At 38.2% G+C, this 21,659-nt stretch overlaps 1 pseudogene; it reads right to left on the bottom strand.

Annotated features, from left to right (window-relative positions):
- Window positions 1-10,416: 10,416 nt before the first annotated feature.
- Window positions 10,417-21,263, bottom strand: LOC108634863 (annotated as a pseudogene).
- Between the last annotated feature and the right edge of the window lie 396 nt (window positions 21,264-21,659).

The raw sequence follows: 21,659 nt of genomic DNA, 5'->3' as shown, positions 1-21,659 counted from the left end.
GTCCTTGGCTATCACCAAAACCACACATAAACCTCTTTTCTCCTCAGTCTTTGCTATTTGAACAGTACTTCTTACACTCAACTGCTCTGGCCAACCTTGGATATTACCTTGAGTTTTCCTTAAAAAATTATTTATTTTTAAATTGCAGGATAATTGCTTTACAGAATTTTGTTGTTTCCTGTTAAACATCAATAAGAATCAGCCATTGATACACCCATGTCTCCTCTCTCTTGAAACTCCCTCCCATCTCCCTCCCCATCCCACCCTTCTAGATTGCTACAGAGCCCCTGTTTGAGTCATACAGCAGATTCCCGTTGGCTATTTGTTTTACATATGATAGTGTAAGTTTCTATGTTACTCTCTCCACATATCTTACCTCTCCCTTCTCCCCTCTCCCTGTGTCTATAAGTCTATTCTCTAAGTCTGTTTCTCCATTGCTGCCCTGCAACTATATTCATTAGTACCTTCTTTCTAGAGTCCATATATATACATTAGTACATGATATTTATCTTTCTCTTTCTGACTTACTTCACCCTGTGTGAAGGACTTGAGGTTTGTCCGCCTCGTTAGAACAGACTCAAATGTGTTCCCTTTTATGGCTGAGTAATATTCCATTGTATATTACCAGTTGTACCACAACATTTTTATCAGTTTATCTGTTGATGGACATCTAGGTTGCTTCCATGTACTAACTATTGTAAATAGTGCTGCAATGAATATGGGGCACATGTGTCTTTTTCAATTTGGTTTCCTCCAAGTATATGCCTGGGGGTGGATTGCTCTGTCATTTTATTTCTAGGTTTTTAAAGGAATCTCCATACTGTTTTCCATAGTGGCTGAATCACTTTACATCACTAAGCAATCCAAGAGGTTTTCCTTTTCTCCACACCCTCTCCAGTATTTATAGTCTGTAGACTTCTTGATGATTGGCCCATTCTGACTGGTGTAAAGTGATATGTCATCGGAGTTTTGATTTGCATTTCTCTAATAGTGAGCAATGTTGAGCATCTTTTCACGTGTTTATTAGCCATCTGTATGTCTTCTTTGAAAAAATGTCTATTTAAGTCTTTCCCCCTCTTTTTTCATTGGGTTGTTTGTTTTCTGGTATTGAGTTGTATGAGCTGCTTGTATATTTTGGAAATTTATCCTTTGTCAGTTTTCTTTTTGCTATTATAATTCTGAGGGTTGTCTTTCACCTTGTTTATAATTCCCTTTGTTGTGCAAAAGCTTTTAAATTTAATTAGGTCCCCTTGTTTATTTTGTTTTTATTTCCATTACTCTAGGAGGTGAGTCATAGAGAATCTTGCTTTGATTTATGTCCTGGAGTGTTCTGCCTATGTTTTCCTCTAAGGGTTTCATAGTTTCTGGTCTTCCAATTAGGTATTTAATCCATTTTTAGTGTATCTTTGTGTATGATGTTAGGAAATGTTCTAATTTCATTCTTTTGCTGTCCAGCTTTCCAAACACCACTTATTGAAAAGCCTTTCTTTGCCTCATTTTATATTCTTGCCTCTAGTCAAAAATGAGGTATGCATAGGTGCATGGGTTTATCTGTGGGCTTTCTATTTTGTCCCATTGGTCTATATTTCTGCTTTTGTGCCAGTACTGTTCTGTCTTGATGAATGTAGCTTTGTAGTATAGCCTGAAGTCAGGGAGGGTTGATTCCTCCAGCTCCATTCTTCTTTCTCAAGACTGCTTTGGTTATTTGAGGTCCTTTGTGTTTCCATACGAATTGTGAAATTTTTTGTTAGGGTTCTGTGAACAATGGCATCTGTAATTTGATAGGGATTGCATTGAATCTGTAAACTGAGTCTGGTAGTTTAGTCATTTTCATAATATTGATTTTTCCTACACAGGAACATGGAATATCTCTCCATCTGTTTATAACATCTTTGATTTCTTTCATCAGTGTCTTATAATTTTCCATTTACAGTTCTGTTTTCTCCTTAAGTAGGTTTATTCCTAGATATGCTATTCTTTAAAAAATTTTTTTTATTATTTTTTAAATTTTTATTTTTACTTTATTTCACTTTACAATACTGTATTGGTTTTGCCATACATTGACATGAATCCACCATGGGTGTACATGAGTTCCCAATCATGAACCCCCCTGCCACCTCCCACCCCATATAATCTCTCTGGATCATCCCAGTGCACCAGTCCCAGGCATCCTGTATCCTGCATTGAACCTAGACTGGCGATTTGTTTCTTATATGATATTATACACGTTTCAATGCCATTCTCCCAAATCCTCCCACCCTCTTCCTCTTCCAGAGTCCAAAACACTGTTCTATACATCTGGGGTCTCTTTTACTGTCTCACATACAGTGTTATCATTACCATCTTTCTAAATTCCATATATATGTGTTAGTATACTGTATTGGTGTTTTACTTTCTGGCTTACTTCACTCTGTATAATCAGCTGCAGTTTCATCCACCTCATTAGAACTGATTCAAATGTATTCTTTTTAAAGGCTGAGTAATACTCCGCTGTGTATATGTACCACAGCTTTCTTATCCATTCATCTGCTGATGGACATCTAGGTTGTTTCCATGTCCTGGCTATTAGAAACAGTGCTGTGATGAACATTGGGGTACATGTGTCTCTTTCTATTCTGGTTTCGTCAGTGTGTATGCCCAGCAGTGAGATTGTTGGGTCATAAGGCAGTTCTATTTGCAATTTTTAAAGGAATCTCCACACTGTTTTCCATAGTGGCTGTACTAGTTTGCATTCCCACCAACAGCGTAAGAGGGTTCCCTTTTCTCCACATCCTCTTCAGCATTTATTGCTTGTAGACTTTTGGATTGCAGCCATTCTGACTGGTGTGAAATGTCACCTCATTGTGGTCTTGATTTGCATTTCTCTGATGATGAGTGATGTTGAGCATTTTTTCATGTGTTTGTTAGCCATCCGTATGTCTTCTTTGGAGAAATGTCTATTTAATTCTTTGGCCCATTTTTCGATTGGGTCATTTATTTTTCTGGAATTGAGCTGCAGGAGTTGCTTGTATATTTTTGAGATTAGTTGTTTGTCAGTTATTTCATTTGCTATTATTTTCTCCGATTCAGAAGGCTGTCTTTTCACCTTGCTTATAGTTCCTTTGTTGTGCAGAAGTTTTTAATTTTAATTAGGTCCCATTTGTTTATTTTTGCTTTTATTTCTGGTATTCTGGGAGGTGGATCATAGAGGATCCTGCTGTGATGTATGTCGGAGAGTGTTTTGCCTATGTTCTCCTCTAGGAGTTTTATAGTTTCTGGTCTTACATTTAGATCTTTAATCCATTTTGAGTTTATTTTTGTGTATGGTGTTAGAAAGTGATCTAGTTTCATTCTTTTACAAGTGGTTGACCAGTTTTCCCAGCACCGCTTGTTAAAGAGATTATCTTTAATCCATTGTATATTCTTGCCTCCTTTGTCCAAGATAAGGTGTCCATATGTGTGTGGATTTATCTCTGGGCTTTCTATTTTGTTCCATTGATCTGTATTTCTGTCTTTGTGTCAGTACCATACTGTCTTGATGACTGTGGCTTTGTAGTAGAGCCTGAAGTCAGGCAGATTGATTCCTCCAGTTCCATTCTTCTTTCTCAAGATTGCTTTGGCTATTCGAGGTTGTTTGTATTTCCATACAAATCGTGAAATTATTTGTTCTAGTTCTGTGAAAAATATCACTAGTAGCTTGATAGGGATTGCATTGAATCTGTAGATTGCTTTGGGTAGTATAATCATTTCACTATATTGATTCTTCCTATCCATGAACATGGTATATTTCTCCATCTATTTGTGTCCTCTTTGATTTCTTTCATCAGTGTTTTACAGTTTACTATACATAGGTCTTTATTTTCTTTTGGTAGATATATTCCTAAGTATTTTATTCTTTTCATTGCAATGGTGAATGGAATTGTTTCCTTAATTTCTTTTTCTACTTTCTCATTATTAGTGTATAGGAATGCAAGGGATTTATGTGTGTTGATTTTATATCCTGCAACTTTACTATATTCATTGGATAGCTCTAGTAAGTTTTCTGGTGGAGTCTTTAGGGTTTTCTATGTAGAGGATCATGTCATCTGCAAACAGTGAAAGTTTTACTTCTTTTCCAATTTGGATTCCTTTTATTTCTTTTTCTGCTCTGATTGCTGTGGCCTAAACTTCCAGAACTATGTTGAATAGTAGTGGTGAAAGTGTGCATCCTTGTCTTGTTCCTGACTTTAAAGGAAATGCTTTCAATTTTTCACCATTCAGGACAATGTTTGCTGAGGGTTTGTCATAGATAGCTTTTATTATGTTGAGGTATGTTCCTTCTATTCCTGCTTTCTGGAGAGGTTTTCTTTCCTTTTTTTTTAAAAATCATAAATGGATGTTGAATGTTGTCAAAGGCCTTCTCTGCATCTATTGAGATAATCATATGGCTTTTATTTTTCAATTTGTTAATGTGGTGAATTACATTGATTGATTTGCAGATATTGAATACTTGCATCCCTTGGATAAAGCCCAGTTGATCATGGTGTATGATTTTTTAAATGTGTTGCTGGATTCTGATTGTTAGAATTTTGTTAAGGATTTTTGCACCTATGTTGATCACTGATATTGGCCTGTAATTTTCTTTTTTGTGGCATCTTTGTCAGGTTTTGGTATTAGGGTGATGGTGACCTCATAGAATGAGTTTGGAAGTTTAGCTTCCTCTGCAATTTTCTGGAAGAGTTTTGAGTAGGATAGGTTTTAGCTCTTCTCAAAATTTTTGGTAGAATTCAGCTGTGAAGCTGTCTGGACCTGGGCTTTTGTTTGCTGGAAGATTTCTGATTACAGTTTCAATTTCCGTGCTTGTGATGGGTCTGTTAAGATTTTCTATTTCTTCCTGGTTCAGTTTTTGGAAAGTTGTACTTTTCTAAGAATTTGTCCATTTCTTCCACATTGTCCATTTTATTGGCATATAATTGCTGATAGTAGTCTCTTGTGATCCTTTGTATTCTAGATATTTTATTCTTTTTGTTGCAGTGGAGAATGGGATTTATTCCTTAGTTTCTCTTCCTGATCTGTCATTGTTAGTATATAAGAATGCAAGTGATTTCTGTATATTGACCTTTTATCCTGTGACTTTACTGAATTCACTGATTGGCTCTAGTAATTTTCTGATAGTTTCTTGTGGGTTTTCTGTGTATAGTATCATGTCATCATTAAACAGTGAGAGTTTTACTTCTTCTTTTCCAATCTGTATTCCTTTTATTTCTTTTTCTTCTCTGACTGCTTTAGCTAAGACACCCAAAACTATGTTGAATGATAGTGGTGAGAGTGAACACCCTTGACTTCCTGACCTTAGAGGGAGTGCTTGCAGTTTTTCACTATTGAGAACAGTGAACTTATCATATATGGCCTCTTCTATGTTGAGGTAGTATCATTCTATGCCCATTTTTTGAATTGTTTTTTTATTGTAAATGTGTGCTGAATTTTGTCAAAGGCTTTTTCTGCATCTATTGAGGTGATCATATTCTTTTCATTTTTTAATTTGTTAATATAGTGTATCACATTGATTGATTTGTGTATATTGAAGAATCCTTGCATCCCTGGAATAAACCCAACTTGATCATGTATGAACTTTGTAATGTGTTGTTGAATTCTGTTTACTAGAACTTTGTTGAGGATTTTTACATCTATGTTAATCAGTGACATTGGCCTGCAGTTTTGTATTTTGTGTTGTCTTTGCCTGGTTTTGATATCAGGGTGATTGTAGCCTCATACAGTGAGTTTGGAAGTGTTCCTTCCTCTATAATTTTTTGGAAAAGTTTCAGAAAAGTAGGCATTACTTTTTCTTTAATGGTTGCTAGAATTTCCTTGTGAAGACATCTGGCCCTGGGCTTTTGTTTCCTGGGGACTTTTTTTATCACAACATCAATTTCAGTGTTTATAATTGGTTTGTTCATAATTTATATTTCTTCCTGGTTCAATCTTGTGAGGTTGAATTTTTAAGAATCTACCCATTTCCTCTAAGTTGTCTATTTTACTAGCATATTGTTGCTCATAGTATTCTCTTATGATCCTTTGTATTTCTGTATCTGTTGTAACCTCTCCTTTTTCATTTCTCATTTTTAAATTTTTATCCTTTTTTTTTTTGATGAGTCTGGCTAAAGGTTTATCAGTGTTGTTTATCATCTCAAAGAACCAGCTTTTAATTTTATTAATTTTTGCTATTATTTCCTTTATTTCTTTTTCTTTTATTTCTTCTCTGATCTTTATGATTTCTTTCCTTCTGCTGACTTTAGTGTTTTTTGTTCTTCTTTTAACTCCTTCTTTAGATGGAGAGTTAGGTTGTCTATTTGATGTTTTTCCTGTTTCTTGAGATAGAATTGTATTGCTATAAACTTCCCTCTTAGAACTACTTTTGCTGAATTCCATAGGTTTTGGGTTTGTCATATTTTCTTTGTCATTTGTTTCTGGGAATCTTTTGATTTCCCTTCTTATTTCTTCAGTAACCCCTTCATTATTTAGTAATGTATTGTTTAATCTCCATGAGTTTGTATTTTTTGAAGTTTTTTTCCCCTGTAGTTGATACTTTGTCTCAGAATTGTGGTCTGAGAAGATTATTGATACAATTTCAATTTTCTTAAACTTACTGAGGCTTAATTTGTGGCTCAGGCTGTAGTGTATCCTCAAGAATGTTCCTTGTGGACTTGAGAAGAAAGTGTATTCTTCTGCATTTGGATGTAATGTCCTGAAGATACAAATTAGGTCCATTTGTCTAATGAATCATATAAGGTTTGTGTTTCCTTGATGATTCTCTATTTTAATGATCTCTCCATTGTTGTAATTTGGGTGTTAAAGTCGCCTACTATTATTGTGATACTGTCAATTTCCCCTATTATGCCTGTTATTGTTTGCCTTATGTATTGAGGTGCTCTATTTTGGGGGCATAAATATTTATAATTGTTATGTCTTCCTCTTGGATTGATCCTTTGAACATTATGTAGTGTCCTTCTTTGTCTCTTAAAATATTCTTTATTTTAAAATCTATTTTTTTTCTGAAATAAGGATTGCTACTTCAGCTTTCTTTTGGTTTCTATTCATATGGAATATTTTTTTTCCATCCTTTTACTTTCAGCCTGTTTGTGTCTCTAGGTCTGAGGTGGGTCTCTTGTAGGCAGCAAGTATATGTGTCTTATTTTTGTTTCCATTCAGTTAGTCTGTATCTTTTGGTTGGTGCATTTAATCTGTTACATTTAAAGTAATTATTGATTTATATGTCCTTATTGGCATTTTCTTAATTGTTTTATATTTGTTTTTTGTAGGTCTTTCCTTTCTCTCATGTTTATTAGCTATGCAAGTCCCTTTAGTATTTATTGTAAGGCTGGTTCAGGGGCGCTAAATTCTCTTAACTTTTGCTTGTCTGTAAAGCTTTTGATTTCTCCATCAATTTTGAATGAGATCTTTGCACAGTATAGTAATCTTGGTTGTAGATTGTTTTCTTTAAGTACTTTAAATATATCCTGACATGCCCTTTGGCCTGCAGTTTCTGCTGAAAGATATGCTGTTAATCATATGGGTTTTCCCTTGTATGTTACTTGTTGCTTTTCCCTTTTCCCTTGCTGCTTTTAATATTCTTTGTGTTTAGTCTCTGTTAGCTTGATTAATATGTGTCTTGATGTGTTTGTCCTTAGGCTTACCCTGTAAGTGACTCTCTTGTGCTTCTTGATTGACTATTTCCTTTCCCATATTGGGAAAGTTTTCAACTATCATTTCTTCAAAAAAATTTCTCAGTGATTTTCTTTTCTTCTTCTTCCTCTGTGACCCCTATAACTCAAATTTTGGTGCATTTAACATTGTCCCAATAGTCTCTGAGGCTATCCTCAATTCTTATCATTCTTTTTCTTTTTTCTTCTTTTAGCAGTTATTTCCACCATTCTATCTGTGGCTTACATATCCATTCTTCTGTCTCAGTTATTCTGCTATTGGTTGCTTCTAGAATATTTTTAATTTCAGTAATTTTGTTATTCATCTCTGTTTGCTTATTCTTTCTTTTGTCTGTGCCATTGGTGATTTTCTTAATTGTGTGAATTGTTTATTTCATTTTCTCCATTCTATTTTTGAAGTCTTTGGAACATCTTTACTATTGTTATTCTGATTTCCCTTTCAGGTAGATTGCTTACTTTGTCTTCATTTATTTGGTCTTATGAGTTTATACCTTGTTCTTTCATTGCATTGTATTTCTCTATCTTTTAATTTTTTTCCCCTATCTTGCTCTGCTTGAGGTCTCCCTTTTCCAGGCTTTAGGGTTGTATTTCTTCTTCCTTTTGGTTTTTGCCCTTAAAAGGAAAGGTTGGTTGAATGGTTTTTGTCGACTTCTTGTTAGGGATGATTTGTGTCTGCATTCTAATGGAAGGAGATCAAGCGTGTAATTACAGAAATAATGGGACATATCACGCATTTCCACACACAGTTATAACCAAAGTATTCTAAAGAAAAAAGTATGAGAGACTTAGTTGGTGAACAAGGGAAACCAAAATTGAGCTAGCTACTGCTCAATCAAGAAAGCTGAGCCTGAGCAGAGTGCCAATGGGAAATATAACAAAGGGAACTCAACAATTTAACTTACCTGATGAAAAAGAAAGAGTGAAGGAAAAAATGGAAAGAAAAAGAAGGAAAAAAGAAAAGGGAGAGAAAAGGGAGGGGTGGAAAAGAGTGTAAAAAAGTAGAACAGAAAAAAATCAGAAAAGCAAAGATGTATGTGAAAAAGATTTATATGGATTCAAGAATAACTATAGCCAGTAAAGAACTATAAGAAAAGCAGTCAAAAAATATAAAAAACAAAATCAGAATAATCACAGAAAAGGGTGAAACAGAAAAAAAGAACAGAAAAAAAATCTTAGAAAGATTTTTTTTTTTTTTAAGAAGAAAAACAAAGAGGAAACTCCACAGCACCACAAAAGGCTAATGTGAAGGTAGAAATCTGTAGGAGGAATAAACAGAATTATTTATAAGGAAAAAAAATTCTCTTCTCAAGGTCATAATTCTTCGTTGTGGAGTCTGCCCCCATGGATGAGGTTGGATTAGCATCCTGTGATGTTTTCCTGGTTTGGGGAGCTTGTGACTGTGTTCTGGTTGATGGAGCTGGATCTCATCTCTCTGAAGGGCATTGCAGTGTTCAGTAGTAGGTTTTGGGGTGTCCATGGGTTCAGCATATCTTTGGGGAGTCCTTCTGGCTTTGGCAGTGTTCAGTTCAGTTCAGTTCAGTCGCTCAGTAGTGTCTGACTCTTTGGCAGTGTTAGACACCTCTATTTCTGCAGCCTCATCAAAGCCGCCCACTCAGCATATCTTCACTGCCACCAGCCCCCTATTTGTCCTTGGAATCTTTGCTGGTACTTCTGTTCCCTGGTCCCACCTTGCACAGCAGGCCAAAGTTTGCTAGGTAGGGGCTTGTGTGGATCTCTTCTCGTCTCCCCGATACTGCCCTCTACATTGTGGAGGCTTTTGTGGGCTTCCCTCAGCCCCATGAGCCCACCCTCTGTGTTCCAAGGCTTGCGTTCACTTGTTCCGGCTCCCCAGGCCCTCCCTTTATGTCTCGGGGCTTATGCGCACTTGTTTAGGCTCATGCCCCCCACCCTCCGCCCGCCCCCGTGCCATGAGGTTTGTATGCGCTGGAGAGATTTGTGTGTGCTGTAGAGGTTTCTATGCCATGCCTCTCTCGGCACCCTGGTCCTGCCCTCTGCACCACGGGGCTTCTGTGGTCCTTTCTTGGTTCCCCAAACCCGCTGTCTGGGGTGAAGGGCACAGTCTGTGAGCTGTTTTATGGGGTGAGAAGTGCAGCTTTCTCTGTTCTCTGCCCTCCAAGTCCCTGCTTTGCCCAGTTTTCCAAGATTCTGCAGCTCCCCCTTTGGCCCACCTGTGAGGAAGTTTCCTAGTACACTAGGAACTCTTACTGCTTCATGATTCCTCCCTCCCTTCAGGGCACCATCTAGTTGGGAACCATCTAGAAGTTCTCCGTCTTTTCCCTTTTTATGTCTCCATCCTCTCTCCTACTTCATTCCAGGGAGCTTAGCCTGCCCCTCTGGAGGCCTGCAGTCTTCTACTGTCACCTAGAGGTTGCTTTGTAGGAGTTGTTCTATATCTTGATGAGTTTTTGATGTATTGTGGGGAGGCTGGCAATATCCCTGTCTTACTCCTCTGCCGTCTTCTGCTCTCCTCTCATCATGTTTTTTATGTCTATTTCTGAGTGATTAGTGATGTTGAACATAGCCATATTGACCATATATGTGTGTGTATGTGTGTGAGTGTTTCAGAAGGATTTTTATGCTATATTAAAAAAACACAAAATAAAAAAGGATCAGTCAACATATGTCTTAGAAGTCCTTCCCTGTGCCCACAGCCATGAAGGCTGCCTGTTGCCTTGTTCTCCTCTGCTTAGTATGCAGTTCACTGAAGGATCGCTGGAGATGACTCAGGCTCTAGTTTTTAAAATCAAACTTGTTCTGCCAAATCCAAGGCCCTGAATCTATCTAAATTGTAGAAACATATTTGGAGCACCTGTCCACCAAAATATCTCCCATTCAGATCATCAACAGACTCAACCCTCCGGAATTCTAAAAATATTCATACTGCTTCATCATCAAGTGGCAAGACCGGCTCAACAAGCAGGGTTTCCGAAAGCACAATACAGCAAGAGAATGAGAAATGAGACACAAGAATTCAGAGAAAGAGATATCAGGGGACAAACACTGCACCAAGGTGAAGGTGCCGAAACTGAATCCAAGCCAGCTTTATTATACTTTATTATAATTTCAGCTGTGAATGAAACTATAACTCATGTGGCCTTCAGGGCCAAAAAACAAAATGATCATTAACCATTGAATAATTAGGAAACAGTAATCAATAACAAATCAGTAACTAAGACTAATATTCTTATCTATAGATTTTCCACCAGATACATAAAACATGTGACTCTGAGATGCCAGTTGAGAAACAGTCTGAGGTCGGTTTTCCAACCCCAGGATCATATCTTGTTTTCGAGATTTTGAACTGTTTCCTCTTGACTTGTTCCAAGTTTCATGCCTTATAGCATCCAGTTTGTTAATAATTATAAATTTCTTTTGTGGCCCTTGCTGGGGCCTGCTTTCTTTTATTCTTCCTGTCTACTACAATCAGGGATATCAGGAATTTCAAATATAACATATTTTTCAACTCTGCCATATTTTTCGTACTGTTCCTGGATTTCTACTTCCAAGTCTTCATCCACCTCTCCTGCACCAATCATGTTATTGAGTGGGACCACTTTGGTAGGACACAAATATTTCAGTTAATGGATTTAAATCCAACTTTTTTTTTAATTTTTACCTAAACATTTTATTTTATTTATTATTTTTTAATTTTATTATTACTTTATTTTACTTTACAACACTGGGTTGGTTTTGCCGTACATTGACATGAATCCGCCACGGGTGTATATGAGCTCCCAATCCTGAATCCCCCTCCCATCTCCCACCCCATATCATCTCTCTGGATCATTCCTGTGCACCAGCCACAAGAATCCTGTATCTTGTATTGAACATACACTGGCGCTTCGTTTCTTACATGATAGTATACATGTTTCAATGGCATTCTCCCAAATCATCCCACCATCTCCCTCTCCCTCTCTCTCACAGTCCAGAAGTCCGTTCTATACATCTGTGTCTCTTTTGCTGTCTCACATTCAGGGTCATCATTACCATCTTTCTAAATTCCATATATATGTGTCAGTATACTGTATTGGTGTTTTTCTTTCTGGCTTGCTTCACTCTGTATAATTGGCTCCAGTTTCATCCATCTCATTAGAACTGATTCAAATGTATTTCTTTTAATGGCTGAGTAATACTGCATTGTGTATATGTACCACAGCTTTCTTATCCATTCATCTGCTGATGGACATCTAGGTTGTTTCCATGTCCTGGCTATTAGAAACAGTGCTGTGATGAACATTGGGGTACATGTGTCTCTTTCTATTCTGGTTTCCTTGGAGTGTATGCCCAGCACTGGGATTGCTGGGTCATAAGGCAGTTCTATTTGCAATTTTTAAAGGAATCTCCACACTGTTTTCCATAGTGGCTGTACTAGTTTGCATTCCCACCAACAGTGTAAGAGGGTTCCCTTTTCTCCACATCCTCTTCAGCATTTATTGCTTGTAGACTTTTGGATCGCAGCCATTCTGACTGGTGTGAAATGTCACCTCATTGTGGTCTTGATTTGTATTTCTCTGATGATGAGTGATGTTGAACATCTTTTCATGTGTTTGTTAGCCATCCGTATGTCTTCTTTGGAGAAATGCCTATTTAGTTCTTTGGCCCATTTTTTGATTGGGTCATTTATTTTTCTGGAATTGAGCTGCAGGAGTTGCTTGTATATTTTTGAGATTAGTTGTTTGTCAGTTATTTCATTTGCTATTGTTTTCTCCCATTCCGAAGGTGGTCTTTTCACCTTACTTATAGTTTCCTTTGTTGTGCAGAAGTTTTTAATTTTAATTAGATCCCATTTGTTTATTTTTGCTTTTATTTCCAGTATTCTGGGAGGTGGATCATAGAGGATCCTGCTGTGATGTATGTCAGAGATTGTTTTGCCTATGTTCTCCTCTAGGAGTTTTATAGTTTCTGGTCTTACATTTAGATCTTTAATCCATTTTGAGTTTATTTTTGTGTATGGTGTTAGAAAGTGATCTAGTTTCATTCTTTTACAAGTGGTTGACCAGTTTTCCCAGCACCGCTTGTTAAAGAGATTATCTTTAATCCATTGTATATTCTTGCCTCCTTTGTCCAAGATAAGGTGTCCATATGTGTGTGGATTTATCTCTGGGCTTTCTATTTTGTTCCATTGATCTGTATGTCTGTCTTTGTGTTGGTACCATACTGTCTTAATGACTTTGGCTTTGTAGGAGAGCCTGAAGTCAGGCAGGTTGATTCCTCCAGTTCCATTCTTCTTTCTCAAGATTGCTTTGGCTATTCGAGGTTGTTTGTATTTCCATACAAATCGTGAAATTATTTGTTCTAGTTCTGTGAAAAATACCACCAGTAGCTTGATAGGGATTGCATTGAATCTGTAGATTGCTCTGGGTAGTATTCTCATTTTCACTATATTGATTCTTCTGATCCACGAATATGGTATATTTCTCCATCTATTTGTGTCCTCTTTGATTTCTTTCATCAGTGTTTTACAGTTTTCTATATATAGGTCTTTATTTTCTTTCGGTAGATATATTCCTAAGTATTTTATTCTTTTCATTGCAATGGTGAATGGAATTGTTTCCTTAATTTCTTTTTCTACTTTCTCATTATTAGTGTATAGGAATGCAAGGGATTTATTTGTGTTGATTTTATATCCTGCAACTTTACTATATTCATTGGATAGCTCTAGTAAGTTTTCTGGTGGAGTCTTTAGGGTTTTCTATGTAGAGGATCATGTCATCTGCAAACAGTAAAAGTTTTACTTCTTCTTTTCCAATTTGGATTCCTTTTATATCTTTTTCTGCTCTGATTGCTGTGGCCTAAACTTCCAGAACTATGTTCAATAGTAGCAGTGAAAGTGGGCACCCTTGTCTTGTTCCTGACTTTAGGGGAAATGCTTTCAATTTTTCACCATTCAGGACAATGTTTGCTGAGGGTTTGTCATAGATAGCTTTTATTATGTTGAGGTATGTTCCTTCTATTCCTGCTTTCTGGGGAGTTTTTATCATAAATGGATGTTGAATGTTGTCAAAGGCCTTCTCTGGCATCTATTGAGATAAACATATGGCTTTTTTTTTCAATTTGTTAATGTGGTGTATTACATTGATTGATTTGCGGATATTGAAGAATCCTTGCATCCCTGGGATAAAGCCCACTTGGTCATGGTGTATGATCTTTTTAATGTGTTGTTGGATTCTGATTGCCGAGAATTTTGTTAAGGATTTTTGCATCTATGTTCATCAGTGATATTGGCCTGTAGTTTTCTTGTTTTGTGACATCTTTGTCAGGTTTTGGTATTAGGGTGATGGTGGCCTCATAGAATGAGTTTGGAAGTTTACCTTCCTCTGCAATTTTCTGGAAGCGTTTGAGGAGGATAGGTGTTAGCTCTTCTCTAACTTTTTGGTAGAATTCAGCTGTGAAGCCGTCTGGACCTGGGCTTTTGTTTGCTGGAAGATTTCTGATTACAGTTTCAATTTCCGTGCTTGTGATGGGTCTGTTAAGATTTTCTATTTCTTCCCGGTTCAGTTTTGGAAAGTTGTACTTTTCTAAGAATTTGTCCATTTCTTTCACGTTGTCCATTTTATTGGCATATAATTGTTGATAGTATTCTCTTATGATCCTTTGTATTTCTGTGTTTTCTGTTGTGATCTTTCCATTTTCATTTCTAATTTTATTGATTTGATTTTTCTCCCTTTGTTTCTTGATGAGTCTGGCTAATGGTTTGTCAGTTTTATGTATCCTTTCAAAGAACCAGCTTTTGGCTTTGTTGGTTTTTGCTATGGTCTCTCTCTCTCTCTTTTTTTTTTTTTTGCATTTATTTCTGCCCTAATTTTTAAGATTTCTTTCCTTGTACTAATTCTGGGGTTCTCCAATTCTTCCTTTTCTAGTTGCTTTACATGTAGAGTTGGGTTATTTATTTGACTTTTTTGTTGTTTCTTGAGGTATGCCTTTAGTGCTATGAACTTTCCTCTTAGCACTGCTTTTATAGTGTCCCACAGGTTTTCAGTTGTTGTGTTTTAATTTTCATTAGTTTTTATGCATATTTTGATTTCTTTTTTGATTTCTTCTGTGATTTGTTGGTTATTCAGAAGTGTGTTGTTCAACCTCCATATGTTGGAGTTTTTAATATTTTTCTCCTGTAATTGAGATCTAATCTTAATGCACTATGGTCAGAAAAGATGCTTTGAATGATTTTGATTTTTTTAAATTTATCAAGGTTAGATTTAGGGCCCAGGATGTGATCTGTCCTGGAGAAGGTTCCATGCACACTTGAGAAAAAGGTGAAATTCATTGTTTTGGGGTGAAATGTCCTATAGATATCAATTAGGTCTAACTGGTCTAATGCATCATTTAAAGTCTGCATTTCTTTGTTAATTTTCTGTTTAGTTGATTTGTCCATAGGTGTGAGTGGAGTATTAAAGTCTCCCGCTATTATTGTGTTATTGTTAATTTCCCCTTTCATACTTGTTAGCATTTGTCTTACGTATTGCAGTGCTCCTATGTTGGGTGAATATAGATTTATAATTGTTATATCTTCTTCTTGGATTGATCCTTTGATCATTATGTAGTGGCCTTCTTTGTCTCTTTTCACAGCCTTTGTTTTAAAGCCTATTTTATCAGATATGCATATTGCTACTCCTGCTTTCTTTTGGTCTCTATTTGCACGGTATATCTTTTTCCAGCCCTTCACTTTCAGTCTGTATGAGTCCCTTGTTTGAGGTGGGTGTCTTGTAGGCAGCATATATAGGGATCTTGTTTTTGTTTCCATTCAGCCAGTCTTTGCCTTTTGGTTGGGGCATTCATCACATTTACGTTTAAGGTAATTATTGATAAGTATGATCCAGTTGCCATTTACTTTATATTTTTGGGTTCGGGTTTATACGCCCTTTTTGTGTTTCCTGTCTAAAGAATATCCTTTAGCATTTGTTGGAGAGCTGGTTTGGTGGTGCTGAATTCTCTCAGCTTTTGCTTGTCTGTAAAGCTTTTGATGTCTCCTTCATATTTGAAAGAGTTCCTTGCTGGGTACAGTAATCTTGGCTGTAGGTTATTTTCTTTCATCACTTTAAGTATGTCTTGCCATTCCCTCCTGGCCTGAAGAGTTTTTATTGAAAGATCAGCTTTTATCCTTATGAGAATCCCCTTATGTGTTATTTGTTGTTTTTCCCTTGTTGCTGTTAACATTTGTTCTTTGTGTTTGGTCTTTGTTAATTTGATTAATATTTGTCTTGGGGTGTTTCTCCTTGGGTTTATCCTGTTTGGAACTCTCTGGGTTTCTTGGACTTGGGTGATTATTTCCTTCCCCATTTTAGGGAAGTTTTCAACTATTATCTCAAGTATTTTCTCATGGTCTTTCTTTTTGTCTTCTTCTTCTGGGACTCCTATAATTCAAATGTTGGAGTGTTTCATATTGTCCTGGAGGTCTCTGAGGTTGTCCTCATTTCTTTTAATTCGTTTTTCTTTTTTCTCTCTGATTCATTTATTTTTACCATTCATCTTCTATTTCACTGATCCTATCTTCTGCCTCCATTATTCTACTATTTGTTGCCTCCAGAGTATTTCTGATCTCATATTTTGCATTATTCATTATATATTGACTCTTTTTTTATTTCTTCTAGGTCCTTGTTAAACCTTTCTTGCATGTTCTCAGTCCTTGTCTGCAGGCTATTTATCTGTGATTCCATTTTGATTTCAAGATTTTGGATCGTTTTCACTATCAATATTTGGAATTCTTTCTCAGGTAGATTCCCTATCTCTTCCTCTTTTGTTTGGTTTGGTGGGCATTTATCCTGTTCCTTTACCTGCTCGGTATTCCTCTGTGTCTTCATCTTGGTTATATTGCTGCGTTTGGGTGGCCTTTGTATATTCTGGGAATTTGTGGAGTTCTCTTTATTATGGCGTTTCCTCACTGTGGGTGGGGTTGTATCAGTAGCTTGTCAAGGTTTCTTGGTTAGGGAGGCTTGTGTTGGAGTTCTGGTGGGTGGAGCTGGATTTCTTCTCTCTGGAGTGCTATGAAGTGCCCAGTAATGGTTATGAGACATCAATGGTTTTAGAGTATTTTTGAGCTGCCTGTATATTGAAGCTCAGGGCTGTGTTCCTGTGTTGCTGGAGAATTTGCATGGTATGTCTTGCTCTGGAACTTGTTGGCCCTTGGGTGGTGCTTGGTTTCAGTGTAGGTATGGGGGCATTTGATGAGCTCCTATCAAATAATGTTCCTTGGATTCAGGATTTCTCTGATGTTCTCAGGATTTGGACTTAAGCCTCCTGTTTCTGGTTTTCAGTTTTATTTTTACGGTAGCCTCAAGACTTCTCCATCTATACAGCACCACTGATAAAACATCTATGTTAAAGATGAAAGGTTTCTCCACATTGAGGGTCACCCATAGAGGTCCACTGAGTTACATGGAGAAGAGAAGAGGGAGGGGATAGTTAGAGGTGGCTGGAATGAGATGAGGTGGGATCAAAAAAGGAGAGAGCAAGCTAGCCAGTAATCACTTCCTTATGTGCACTCCACAGTTTGAACCACTCAGAGGTTTTCACGGAGCTATACAGGGAAGAGGAGAGGGAGGAAGTAGACAGAGGTGGCCAGGAGGATAAAAGAGGGAAATGAAAAGGAGAGAGACAGATCCGGCCAGTAACCAGTTCCCTGAGTGTTCTCCACTATCTGGAACACACAGAGATTCATAGGGTTGAGTAGAGAAGAGAAGGGGGAGGGAGGAGACAGAGGCGACCTGGTGGAGAAAAAGGAGAGTCCAAATGAGGAGAGAGTGGTCAAGCCAGTAGTCTCACTCTCAGGTAAAATTGGGTACTGAAGATTGGGTTTTTAAATGTACAAAATTGACAACAAATACCAAAAAGCAAAGATTAAAAATCTGGAGTAGAGGTTGGATTTTCAAAAATACACTATTAAGGAAAAGAATAAGAAGAAGGAGAAGAAAAAACAAAATAAAACAGAAAAACAAAGCCACAAGAATTATTAAAAAACAAAAACATCAACCACAAAAAGACTATATAAAGCATTTGGTTTAAAAATAGGGTCCTTTTTTTTTAAGTAATAATAGGTTATAAAAATAGTAATTAGAGAAATAGAGGACTTAAAAATTTAAGAAAGTTAAAAAAAGAAGAAAAAGAAAAGAAAAAACAATCACGCAACCACATCAAGTAAAAAAAAAAATAATGGTAAAAGTAGTAAAGGTATTTCTGGCCCTTTCTATGGTGTTGTGGGCTGTGTGGGGTCACTTCCAAGGTGGTTCCCTCTATTTAACTTCCTCTGTTGGCTGGTCTCTTCAGTGTCTGATTTCTGTCCTGACACACGGAGGGCGGTGGTGGCGCGCTGTCGGGGGGGGGGGGGGGTGGGGGGCGGAGGGGGAGGGATGCTGCAAACTAATATTACTGGCGTGTGCTTGCAGTATCTCATCCACGCTGGGCTTGCCTCTGCTCGCGGCACACACCGCTCAGGCTCTACGTTGCTCTGCTGGGGAACTGTCTGAGGCCAGCCCTAGGCTTCATGCACCTCCCTGGTCTAAGCCGCTCAGGCTGGGCACTCAGGAAGCCCTCAGAGGCGCAGATTTGGTTGGGCCTGCGTTTTGTGCCCTTCCCAGGTCCGAGCAGCTCAGGAGTTTGGCGAGCGCAATCGCTGCGACTTATGGCCTTTCCCTGCTGCCCAGTGTTCTGGGAGTACCACTGGCTTTCCTTCTCAGGTGGATGATGACCGTCCAGAACCCCCAGAAGTCTTAGTTAGCAAAGAAGCCTGCTTGCATTTTGGTCGGTAATGTCTCTCTGGGGCTGCAATTGCCCTCTTCCAGCCCTTAAGGCTCTGGCTGCCTGTCACCGGAGGGGGATGGTCTGCAGCTGGCTATTCTGTTCTGTCCTTTGTTCTGTGCGCAGTCCTGGTGGTGTCTTATGTTCTAGCATTTCGTGTGGTGGCTATCCCACAGTCTGGTTTGCTAGCCCAAGTTAGTTCACTCTGGCCACGCGTGGGGTGTTCTGGCCCGATTCTCAAAAAAGCACTGCAGCCTGAGCCTCCCATGGCACAATTCTTAAAAAGCACTGCTGCCTGTGCCTCCCGCTCCTGCCGGCCCAGCCTCCACTTGCTAGTGGTGGATGCAAGCATCTACACTGCTTTTCCGCTGGGGGAGTTACAGTTGGGCTCGTAATCTGTTGGTTTTAATTATTTATTTATTTTTCCTTCCTGTTATGTTGCCCTTTGTGCTTCCAAGGCTCACCACAGACCCGGCTGCGAGAATTTTTCCTGGTGTTTGAAAACCTCTCTTTTTAAGAGTCTCTTCCCAGGATGGGACTCTCTCCCTCCCTACTACCTTTGTCCCCTTTTTCATCTTTTATTTTATTTTATTTTTTTTTTAATTTTTTATTTTTTTTTTAATTTTAAAATCTTTAATTCTTACATGCGTTCCCAAACATGAACCCCCCCTCCCACCTCCCTCCCCACAACATCTCTCTGGGTCATCCCCATGCACCAGCCCCAAGCATGCTGCACCCTACATCAGACATGGACTGGCGATTCAATTCTTACATGACAGTACACATGTTATAATTCCCATTCTCCCAAATCATCCCACCCTCTCCCTCTCCCTCTGAGTCCAAAAGTCTGGTATACACATCTGTGTCTTTTTTCCTGTCTTGCATACAGGGTCGTCATTGCCATCTTCCTAAATTCCATATATATGTGTTAGTATACTGTATTGGTGTTTTTCTTTCTGGCTTACTTCACTCTGTATAATTGGCTCCAGTTTCACCCATCTCATCAGAACTGATTCAAATGAATTCTTTTTAACGGCTGAGTAATACTCCATTGTGTATATGTACCACAGCTTTCTTATCCATTCATCTGCTGATGGACATCTAGGTTGTTTCCATGTCCTGGCTATTGTAAACAGTGCTGCGATGAACATTGGGGTACATGTGTCTCTTTCAATTCTGGTTTCCTCGGTGTGTATGCCCAGAAGTGGGATTGCTGGGTCATAAGGTAGTTCTATTTGCAATTTTTTAAGGAATCTCCACACTGTTCTCCATAGTGGCTGTACTAGTTTGCATTCCCACCAACAGTGTAGGAGGGTTCCCTTTTCTCCACACCCTCTCCAGCATTTATTGCTTGTAGATTTTTGGATCGCAGCCATTCTGACTGGTGTCAAGTGGTACCTCATTGTGGTTTTGATTTGCATTTCTCTAATAATGAGTGATGTTGAGCATCTTTTCATGTGTTTGTTAGCCATCCGTATGTCTTCTTTGGAGAAATGTCTACTTAGTTCTTTGGCCCATTTTTTGATTGGGTCGTTTATTTTTCTGGAATTGAGCTGCAGAAGTTGCTTGTATATTTTTGAGATTAGTTGTTTGTCAGTTGCTTCATTTGCTATTATTTTCTCCCATTCAGAAGGCTGTCTTTTCACCTTGCTTATATTTTCCTTTGTTGTACAGAAGCTTTTAATTTTAATTAGATCCCATTTGTTTATTTTTGCTTTTATTTCCAGAATTCTGGGAGGTGGATCATAGAGGATCCTGCTGTGATTTATACTACCTTTGTCCCCTTTTTCATCTTTTATATTTTTTCTTACCTGTTTTTGAAGCCAATGATCTGCTTTGCTGGGTGCCTGATGTCCTCTGCCAGCATTCAGAAGTTGTTTTGTAGAATTTACTCAGTGCTGAAATGTTCTTTTGATGAATTTGTGAGGGAGAAAGTGCTCTCCCCGTCCTATTCCTCTGCCATTTTAGGACCGCCCCCCTAAATCCAACTTTTTGGCTGAATCTTTCTTGATGGTGTCAGGCATATGCTCTTGCCATGCCTACCCCCACCCCCCACAACTTGCTGGTGGAGCTCAGTCCCTGCTGGTGCTTCCTAAGACTGGGCCTTCCCAGAAGCTAAACTTCTGCATGATTTTATATGCTACCCTACCCCCATGTTGGTGAAGAAGGAGTTGCTGAGGCTGACTGGGGATCTGGGTTTGTCTTATTCCTTGTACATTGGGGGAGGAATAGCACCTTTAAGACTGTGAGTGAGGTCTTGAATCCTCTTCCTGGTTAAGTCTTGGGGTAACTCTTTGTCCTTTTCTATAAGAGAAGTGGATGGTGTGATGGCAGCTCCACCCATCTTGCTCCTCTCTTGGTAATAATCTTCATCAGAATCTGGTTCTGGTCACCTGGAAAACCCACTAGCTTCACGTCTGTCTTTACATTTATTCCCCCTCTCTTCTATTTCCTTCTGTCTTTCCAGCTCCCACTGTATCTGTTGCTCCTCTCTTTGGTGCTTCACTACTTTCTCATAATCGTTAGGAAAACTGGGCTCATATTCATCAGATAAGAGGATCAAATCTTCTGCAGAAAACAACCTGGGAACAAGGTTCTTGAGTCCCATGGCTAAGTGCAGAGGGGAAGAATCTGCCACTTATCTGAAGAATCACCTTGCTTCAGGTTGATTACTGAACCTAAGACTGTACTTTGTATTGTCCTCTGGGTCTTGGTCTGAGTGAGAGCTGCCTTCTTCATCTGGAGCTGAGACTGAAGAAATTTGAAAGTTTTTGACCAGCCTTATGTTTTTGAGTCACTGGTCTTCACTCCCAGGTCATTGTACAGAGATACCTTCCCAGTTTAATGACTGTCCACCTAGCCAATGATCCTGAGCCATGGCTGTGCACCTGGGCCAGAGGCTGGGTGCCAGACTGTTTTTTAAATTAAATTGTTCATTTAAAAATATTTGTTTGTATAATTTTAAAATATATTTTGAATATTAACTTCTTATCAGACATGTCATTTGCAAATATCTTCTTCCATCCAATAGGTTGCCTCTTAGTTTTGTTAAAGGTTTCCTTGGCTGTTAAAATGTTTTTACATCTGACTAGGTCCCATTTATTTTTGTTTTTGTTCTCTTGCTTGAGGAGACAGAGTACCTCAAAATTATGACTAGAACTGATGTCAAAGAGCATACTGCCCATATTTTATTTTAGGAGTTTTATGGTTACAGGTCTTACCCTTAGT

This window comes from Capra hircus, unplaced genomic scaffold (assembly GCF_001704415.2).
Source record: "Capra hircus breed San Clemente unplaced genomic scaffold, ASM170441v1, whole genome shotgun sequence".
Classification (NCBI taxonomy): domain Eukaryota; kingdom Metazoa; phylum Chordata; class Mammalia; order Artiodactyla; family Bovidae; genus Capra; species Capra hircus.
Note: the sequence above shows the minus strand (reverse complement) of the source record. Positions and strands in the feature narration are given on the sequence as shown.